Here is a 9888-nt window from a genome sequence, read left to right as displayed (position 1 = left end):
CCTCAAATATAACTTATTTTTAAAAAATCTCTTAATTTTAATATTTGAAAAATATAAGTTCCTTTTAAGGACCTTCTATTGATAAATTATATTATGGTAAAAAATTTATGTTTTTTAAATATTAAAATAAAGAGATTTAGAGACCAACTATATTAAGGGACTAAAAAGATAAATTAATTATATTAGAGGGACTAAGTAGTACTTAATCCCTTCCTCTCAACTCCCTTTCTCATTCTCTCTTTGGTTCTTCGTTGAGATTAAGGTTGGGATTCCGGCGTGGGAAGGATGAAGGATTCCGTTGCTGGTGGGGCAGGAGGGAGTGCAGGAGAGGTGATCTGTTTGATCATCGGGTGGCGGTGGCGATTGACCCGGACTTCTCTCGGGGCTTTGGGGATCAGAATCAGAAATTTGAGTTTGCTTTCAATTCGAGTAATTTTTCTGATGGGGTTCTAGGGATCAAGATCATTGCTGGGCCGCCGGAAAGCCGGAGCGAACAGGAGCGATTGGGATGGTTGTAGTAGCATCGTTGACTGGGCTGGCCATCGGAAACGCCGTAGGGATGATATCAAGAAGGAGAAGGGTTTGTTCCTTTTGATCTATTTTGGGATCTAAATATTTTCGTTTATTTTTATTGCAATTTGTTAGGATGTATTTGTTTTAGTTATCGATGATGTGTAGTTTTGGATGTGATTTTTTTGTGCTTATTCGTTGTTGGTATGCGTTTGATGAAACCTTTGTTCTATCGTTTGAAGTTCGTGAGAGATTGAGATTGGTGGATTGGGTATCTGGTTAGCTTTTTTATTGCTATGATTATTGATGGTAAACTTTTGAAGGATGGTATAGATCAAGGAAATTGGTCGATTGGGCATTTGGTTACCTTTTTTTATTCCTATGATTATTGCCCTAAACTTTTGAAGGATGATATAGATCAAGGAAGCATGAGTGTGTCACCACAGTGATTATGCTTTGCATGGTGTTTCTACTCTGATGTTATGCATTTTTGTAAAAAGATTGAATGTATCATGTGGGTAATGGACTGTAAAATGGGATTTTATCACATTGCGACCTTAGTAATGTGTTTTGACTAATTGCAAATTTAATCAATTGATGGTTTAATGTGTAAGGACATGGAAGATTTAATGAATAAAGGGGGGTGTCTTCCTTGTTATGATTTTTATATCAGCTTGTCTGCAAAAAATGTTCATGTGCGTGACATTTCTTTGTTACCACTTACCATTGCATGTATTTACTTAATGGCCATGCAATGATGTTCCCAGAGTTGACCATTGTTTTTTTTATTCACCTCAGCTACGGAGTTCTCAGTGTACAATTTTGGAGCAGATTGTTAACTGTGACCAACATGATACTGAGGATGCTAGTGCATATGAAAATTTATGATGGTGAAGCTGTAGCAATGATTGAAGAATCCGTCACGTATCAATTCAAGTTATTGTGTAAAGCATGCTTTACAGGTAGTGATAAATTGGTTATCCTATATTGACCACTGGGGAAAGATATCAGAAATCTGATAGATGTTACTTTGGCACTTCCGTTTCATGCATGATTTCTTTGTTTGTTCGGGATTCTGTTTATTTTATGTGCATTTGGTGCGTTTCTTCACATTTGTAAGCTGCATATGAAATGCACTCTTCATTGACAAGCTTTCTATATGTTCTTGTCAAACAAGGAACTCTGGCATCCTCGTATTTAGAAGATATTGGCAGAAGTGTCTCCCTTCTCAGAGATAAGTTGTATTATCATTTTTGTAGGTGATGAGCCTTCCAACAGCAGTGATTCCTCTTGGAGCATGAATTGCTCTCCTGTGCTGAGAATTAAGTCCTTATTTATTAGCTCTGCTATACTTGCTGCCAAGAGCCCTTTCTTCTATAAAGTAAGACGAAAATATATTTAAGATTCTCTTTTGTTGATGTACTTTATTTGTTCTTTCTATACTGATTCACCATCCTATGGTTTTATTTTTCTTGTAGCTTTCTCTAATGGTATGCGAGAATCAGGCCAGCGTCATGCTACCTTGCACATTAATACCTCAGGTACCTCAAGAAATAGCAAATGGTCATGTTTTCACTATTGGTTCGACCAGCTTATTGGCAATTTTTCACAGTTGAACCGTCTTTCCTACTTCCAGATATTTCAATGATAAAAATTTGTTTGTTTCTCATTTATTTAGTCCATGATAAGATAGGGTTATTCAGTGCATCAATTTAGGAAACTACAGCTTTTGTGAGATTAGTCAGATGACTGCCATATATGGTCTGAGTTAATGCTAGTCATAACTGTGGATTGAATCACATGATTGCATATCTTAATTCCTTGTGTTTGTGGTCATTCTAGCGAAGCAAGGGCTTCTATGAGAATGTTACTTGAGCTTTTTCTTTCCCCTTGAACAGAGGAAACAGCACTCACGGAACTTTTGAGTTTCATGTATAGTGGGAAGTTGTCAACTCCATTCCTACTATCTTGCTGGATGTGTTGATGGCTGTAGATAAATTTGAGGTTGCTTCATGTATGAGGCATTGTTGTCAGTTGCTGAGAAGCTTTTTTATGACGACAGAATCTGCTCTTCTGTATTTGGAGCTCCTTTGAGGCACTCTTTGAGTCTGAGACCCAGCATCGTTAGCAAATTCTTCCCTCAGAGGAGGTAGCAAATCAAAGATTCATGGAGCAGGCATACAAGTACTGGCCCGTGAGGGTAGTGGAGTTTGAATTTCCCCATCCACGGTGCATTGTTCATTTGGATCTCAAGCGGAGGAATGTGCGAATCTGTTCCCGTCTGGCCGTGTCTACTCCCAGGCATTCCGCTTGGGTGGGGCAGGGATTCTTTCTGTTGGCTCACTCGGAAATGGATCAGCATAGTTCGTTCTGCTGCTTTGGACTTTTTTTAGGTATGCAAGAAAAGGGCTCTGTCAGCTTCACCGTGGACTATGAATTTGCTGCAAGGAGAAGGCCAACTGGTGAGTTTGTGAACGAGTACAAGGATTATTACACCTTCACCGGTGGAAAGGCTGTTGATACCGCAACTTGTTTGCCATGCCTTGGACATCATTCATGGCTGATGACAGCCTCTACTTCATTCATGGCACGCTTCATTTGAGAGCTGAACTGACCATCAAACAGCCTCAACCTTAGTAGCAGCAGCAGCAGCTTCAACCGCAGCAGCAATGACAGCCTCAACCAACAATCCTTTTCTTCTGTACAGGGTTCTCTGTTGTGCTTGTTGCTGTATACTTTTTGTGGTGCTGTGGTTACAAAGGGAAGGCAAGAGTCTTAATGCATTAGAACGTCTCTAATTTGCGAAATGGCGATCTGATCATGAAGAAACCATAGATGAAGACCAACTGGAGGTTGGTGAAGAACTTGGAGACCAGGTGGGAGCGACATTGCATGATTTGCAAGCCAATCAGCAACAACATTAGACTCTCTATATACATGCTGGATATTAACCTGCCAATCAAAATCAAGCAAACGCCAAATAGCCTCTAGGAGACTGCTGTGGGCTTTAAACGAGCAGATATATATTTGAGCGGGTGTACTCTTAACTCAAAATGTGCGGAAAGCTTGAAAGCCAAAACTGGCCCAAATCTTCGGTGTGGATTAAAGACTAGTGTAAAAGTAAGTGCTCCGGTATCTGACAATCTTTTTGAACATTTTGATGGTATTAGACTTTGTTTATTGCTATAAATCTGTTCATATATTAGGCAATTGGTCACATACAAATGGATACAAATCTGAAACCCACGAAAATAAATGGGGCATTGTGCTTAACAATGGTCCTAAGCCATGCTTGTCTTGGTATTCAATTCCAGCCTGATTTTCTTCAGTTTTAGAGCGACATCCTTCATGCTGATCCTCTCTTTTGGAGATTCCTTCGAGCACAAAAGCCCCAGTTCAATGACTGAACATAAACACCCCTCCATGTTCTCCTGAGGAGTTGATCAGCCACATGTGAAAGCCCAAGGGCCAACAAAATAATATATAAGAAAGAAAATAATATATAAGAAAGGGGTGTCTGCCCATAGTTCAAAATACATAATATATTACCAAAAGCAAAAGAGAATGCACCTGCATTCTTTTTGAAACAAAACAAACTCTCAAAAAAACCCTGTTTCTTCCCGTGGCTCGGCCACGGCTAACCCAGCTAGAGAGTGGCGGCTTGAATTGATGGCTCACTCTTCTTCCCATCAGGGACAAGTGCATCCACCGTCTTTTCCTTGGCCAACATGTGGGAGGAGTTGGGCCTTGCCATGAACTGGGTGGCCTCCACCCGAGTCTCCTTCTCACCACGAGTCCTCTCGCGGTTATAACGCTTGCGCCACTTGTCGGCTCTCATAGTTCTCCTCTGTTTTTGGTAGTCTCTCTCCTGACCCTGGTGCGTTCGATGTCCTTGATGACGTGGAGCCGTCCAGCTCATAAACGGGGCCGGACTCGCTGCCTTGATGGACCCAATTCCTGCATCGATTGACCCAATTACTGCATCTCACCTCATCCATGAGTGTTTTAACGGCACCTTCCAGCCGTTCCACTCTGTCCGCAAAACATTCCAATCGATTCTCCACCTCTGACATACGCTCCTCAAGACATTCCAACCAATCCTCCATCTCTAACTTTTAAAATTTAAAAAAAAAAAAACAAAAAACAAAAAACAAAACAAAATTAAGTTAAGAACAAAAATCTAATGTGTTGTTTTTTTTAAGAATTTAAGTCAACTTAAATCCTATGTTTTGAAAACTGGACTGGAGAGGGTGAAGAAGATTTTGAGGAGAAATCCAACTCACTCACCAGTCAACTTGCCGAGAGAGAGAGAGAGAGCACCAAAGGAAACCAGCTTTGAGGATGAGAACGTACTTATTGGTTGTCCATTCCCTTATCTGAGTTACTTTCCTTGCATCATTTCTTGAAACAAAAATTAATAATAATTTCAAAATCCTTACACTCCTTTAGGCCCAAATCAAATTGAGAACAGAACATAAACTGGAAACACAACAGCCAGAAAGACAATTACTCTAGTAAGTAAGACTCAAGACTTGGATGATGATAACAGCAACAGCAACAGCAACAGCAACAATTAAACAATGCAGATCTTCTTGCAAAGGAAACCAGCTTCTCCCACTTGCAAAGGAAACCAGCTTTGAGCTTTGGGGAGACAGTTTCTGTGCAAAAATAATAAGTTTTAAGCTGAAATTATACATTTCACCAACTCTTACTCTGAAATTCTGAATGGTATGTACTACTTTTTTTAAGCCAATTCCAAAAAAGGTATAAATAATAATAAATAAATATTATATCCGGCGATGAAGAAGACGGTAGCCCTCCCGACGAGGAGTCGTCGGAGCTCTGGTTCTCTCCTCGGATCCGATTCATGTTCTCATCGGCGGACCCAGTCTACAACTCACGATCGTTATCGGATCTCCCTCGCAGGATCTCGGCCCGCCTCCACCGCCCGGATCCGAGATACACATTCACAACTACTTCAAAAAAATATAAAAAATAAAAAACATTCTACTGCCCATAATTGTGTACCAATCCAACCCATCTTGTGATTTGTAAAGTTGATAATTTCTTTCATAAAAAAACACACTCTCATATCTACTTATAAAAATAAAATAAAATAAAATAAAAATCCAAGAACATCATAATACTAATGATTGTGTAGCCATCTAATTAACCCATTTTGATTGATTGGGATGCAAGTGAATTAATTGGATCATCATGTCATGTATTAGCAACACATGTTGCACTTGTTTGATGGATGCATCACATCAACTCAATGGCGTGTATTGGACTCATTATTTGTGGTCAAGAGTGTAACATTGGTTGCCTTTTGGAAAAGAGAAAGATAAAGACTCTTAATCACTATGACTAAGCAATTAATCAATTATTATTGCACATGTATAAGCGTTGATTAAACTTTGATCATTTATTTCTAGAATGTTAATTCCATTGTGAAAATTTAAGAACCTCACGTTATTTTCATCTTAGAGTGTGCTTGTTTTATTTAAAACTTCTTGAACTTTATTTTTTTATAATCGAAGAGTAAGAAAAATTTTTAATAGTTAATAGATCATTAATAAAATACTATCGAATATTGAAAAGTAAGAGAAAATTCTAGTGTATATATTTTATTATTTATTATCTTTTGAATAATGTACAGGTCACTGTCAATAGCATATATGAGCTTATTTTAAATATACCACGTGTTTTCACTCTGTACACAAAAAATTCCATATTATGCATACACAAGAGATCATGTTTATCATAAATCAGGTTTAATTTAAAATAATTAACTCTCTATGTGCGAACAAAATAATTTAATTGTTTGGTTAATCCAATGATAATTTAATCAAAATTTTTAACTAGTCATTTTGATTTCATAAGATATAAATCAGATTAATATATTTATTTGTATTTGTAGGAACATAAATAATGTTTTCCATCTTGTTTGAATGATGTCATTTAATGAAGTAAATCTAACAATAGACAATATTTAAATTAAAATAAGTACAAAGAGAGGAAATTAATTAGGAAAGACAAGCCGTAAAGTTAGCTATACTTTTTAATTAATTTATGATCCAAAAAGTCGAAGATAAACAAGTAACACGATTAACTAATCCAACTACTTTATTAGAAAACAAGGCCTAAAATCTAGGAAAGGAAGCAACTTTTCTTTTTTTATTATATTTTTAAATAAATTATTAATATCTTAAAATTGATAAAAAAAAAAAGTACCTACAATATATATATATATATATATATGATTAAAACAAAAACAAAGTCTTGACAAATAATCACAAGAGTTACAAGAACTATTTAAAATTAGAGATTATGAGATAAATTAATTATTGAATGAAATGCTCATATAATATATAGAATATATAATCTAATATAACAAAACAATATTATATTAATATACATAACAAATTACTCTTTCTTTCTGCATGCAGTAAAAAAATCAATCCAAACAGTAAACTACCTACTCGTTATTAATTTTCCATGGAATGAGTCAATTGGTTATCTTTTTTAGTCAAACAAATAAAACATGATTAACATTTGAAGGTTAAAAGCAAATACCACATAATAAACTAGAGAATTGTGAAGAGAAACAATGATAAGAAATAAATATGAGTGGCTTTGTGGGCATGTGCGTGTTAGTCACATGTTGACTTATGTTATATAGATATATTAGCATATATATTATTATGTTAGTATATAAGGATATATTAGCATATATTATTATGTTAGTATATAAGGATATATTAGCATATAATATATGCTAATAAGATTATCTCTCATCGAGTTGGATATGAGGTATATATAACTCAGGATTTTCTTATTGTTTTCTTCTTGAGACGAGCTTGAGAGTTGTTCAAGCCATCAGAGATATTCTTCATAGTGGATTTCAATTCCCAACCCCCGTGGAGACGTAGGCAAGAGTGCCGAACTCCACGTAATTACTGTGTCGTGGTTTGTGTGTGTTTATCTTTCTTTCTCTATTATAGTCCTATCTTTGCATGTGTTTTGGAGACTAACCTCGACGGGGTTATTGGGACATCTACGGGTGTGTTAGTGCTTCGAAAGGGGTCTTAAGTGAAGCATTAAGTCCCCCAACAATTGGCATCGAGCTATTGGTTTATAGCTTGGGTAAATTTCGACACAAGGTGTTCGACAAAAATTCCCGAAAGATGTCTTCACTTGGTAATGCTAAGGTTGGGAAGTATGAGATTGAGAAGTTCAATGGGAAGAACGATTTCTCCTATTGGAAGATGCAAATGAAGAATTTGTTGATATCACAAAAACTACACAAGGCACTTTTGGGGAAGGAAAAGAAACCCAAAGAAATGAGTGATGAAGATTGGGAAGATCTTGATATGGAGGCACGCGCAGCTATTATTTTGTGTTTGGATAGGGATGTCGCCTTCTTGGTGAATGACGAGGCGACAGTGCTAGCGTAGTGGTTAAAATTAGAGTCCAATTTCACGACCAAAACCTCGACAAATCGCATCTACTTGAAGGCCAAGTTGTACACTTGCAAAATGGATGAAGGAACTTCAATCCGGGATCACATAAGCAAGTTTGAAAGGATAGTTTCAAATTTGAAGGATGTGGAGGTCAAAGTAGAGGATGAAGATCAAGCTATTCTTTTGCTACTTTCTTTGCCACCATCATTTGAGAACCTTGTACAAACATTGATGCTTGTGGGTGAGACACTCTCTATGAACGATGTTAGAACATCACTCTTATCTGATGATCTTCGGAAGATGGCTACAGGTGGAAGAGTGGACAAAGAGCAAGCACAAGGATTGTTTATAAGGGGAAGGTCAAATGAAAGGGGAAAGGTGCAAAGAGGGAAATCAAGATCAAAGTCAAGACCTATTGCAAAAGTAGTATGCTACAATTGCGGAGAGCTTGGGCATTATAAGGCCGACTGTTCCAATAAGAAAGTAAATTGGAGGAAGAAGAACAACAAAAATAACAAGGGAAAGCAGGTCAAAGAAGAAGCAAGCTATGCTTCAGATGAGGACAATGATGAATGCTTCATGGCCAATCAAGGTGAAGACATTTCTGGGAAATGGATGCTCGATTCGGGTTGCTCTTATCACATGTGTCCAAATAGGAAGTGGTTTACAACCTATGAGAACATTGATGGTGGTAATGTATTGATGGGCAATGATCATACTTGCAAAACAGTTGGGCTTGGTTCAATTAGAATCAAGATGCATGATGGGATTATCCGAACCTTGACAAATGTAAGGCATGTTCCAGATTTGAGGAAGAACTTGATTTCACTTGGTGTATTGGAATCCAGATGAGTGCAAGATTGTGGCCTACAAGGGAATTCTAAAAAGTTGTTCGAGGCTCCATGGTGGTGATGAAGGGTGTTTGTCATGGTAATCTATATGCTTTTGTTGGGTATGACAATCACGAGATAATGCGAAAGAATTGGGATTTCCAAAAAGCGAGTAACCTCATCAGATTAGTACTAAACTTTGGCACATGCGTCTTGGACATATGTCAGAAAAGGGTTTAACTCTACTTGGAAAGGAAGGTTTGTTGAAGAACTTGGAGAAACCTTGCATGGACTTTTGTGAGCACTGTGTGTATGGGAAGGCACACCGAGTCAAGTTCACCACAAGCAAGCACAAGAGTAGAAGACTATTAGACTATGTGCACACGGACGTATGGGGGCCGGCTAAAGTTGCTTCAAAAGGGGGTTCCAGATATTTTGTCTCATTTATTGATGATTACTCAAGATATGCTTGGGTATATTTTCTGAAACATAAGAATGAAGTATTTGAGACATTCAAGCGGTGGAGAGCAATGGTTGAGAACAGAACAGGTAGAAAGTTGAAGACAATCAGGTCAGATAATGGTACAGAGTACACTGAAGGTGTCTTCAAGGAGTTTTGTGATCAAGAGGGTATTGTTCGACACTGGACAGTTAGGAATACACCACAGCAGAATGGGGTTGCAGAGAGGCTGAACCGTACATTACTTGAGAGAGCAAGATGTATAAGATCTAATTCTGGTTTGGGCAGAGAATGGTGGGCAGAATCAGTGGCAACAACATGCTATATAGTGAACAGAGCTCCACATTCCACCCTCGATGGTGACACACCCTACAGACTATGGTCAGGAGAACATGCAGACTATAATGTTCTTAGAATTTTCGGTTGTACAGCTTACTATCATGTGAAAGAGAATAAGCTTGATCCTAGAGCCAAGAAAGCAATTTTCTTGGGATATGCAAAAGGGAGTGAAAAGGCTATCGCCTTTTGGTGTATGGAAGATTCAAAGTTTATAATCAGCAGGGGATGTTACTTTTGATGAGAATTCCATATTAGCTTTGCCTAAAAGCTATGAAGCCTCTTGATG

General features: G+C 37.6%; 1 long non-coding RNA gene and 1 pseudogene across 1 annotated transcript; one reads left to right on the top strand and one right to left on the bottom strand.

Annotated features, from left to right (window-relative positions):
* Window positions 1–206: 206 nt before the first annotated feature.
* Window positions 207–3261, top strand: LOC120251460 (annotated as a pseudogene).
* A 731-nt stretch (window positions 3262–3992) lies between these two features.
* Window positions 3993–5695, bottom strand: LOC120251625. The gene is made up of 3 exons (XR_005533458.1): window positions 5021–5695; window positions 4798–4911; window positions 3993–4622 (listed from the first exon to the last, which is right to left on the bottom strand). It is a non-coding gene; the product is annotated as an uncharacterized LOC120251625 (long non-coding RNA).
* Window positions 5696–9888: the final 4193 nt, after the last annotated feature.

Source organism: Dioscorea cayenensis, chromosome 20 (genome assembly GCF_009730915.1).
Source record: "Dioscorea cayenensis subsp. rotundata cultivar TDr96_F1 chromosome 20, TDr96_F1_v2_PseudoChromosome.rev07_lg8_w22 25.fasta, whole genome shotgun sequence".
In the NCBI taxonomy this organism is placed as follows: domain Eukaryota; kingdom Viridiplantae; phylum Streptophyta; class Magnoliopsida; order Dioscoreales; family Dioscoreaceae; genus Dioscorea; species Dioscorea cayenensis.
Note: the sequence above shows the minus strand (reverse complement) of the source record. Positions and strands in the feature narration are given on the sequence as shown.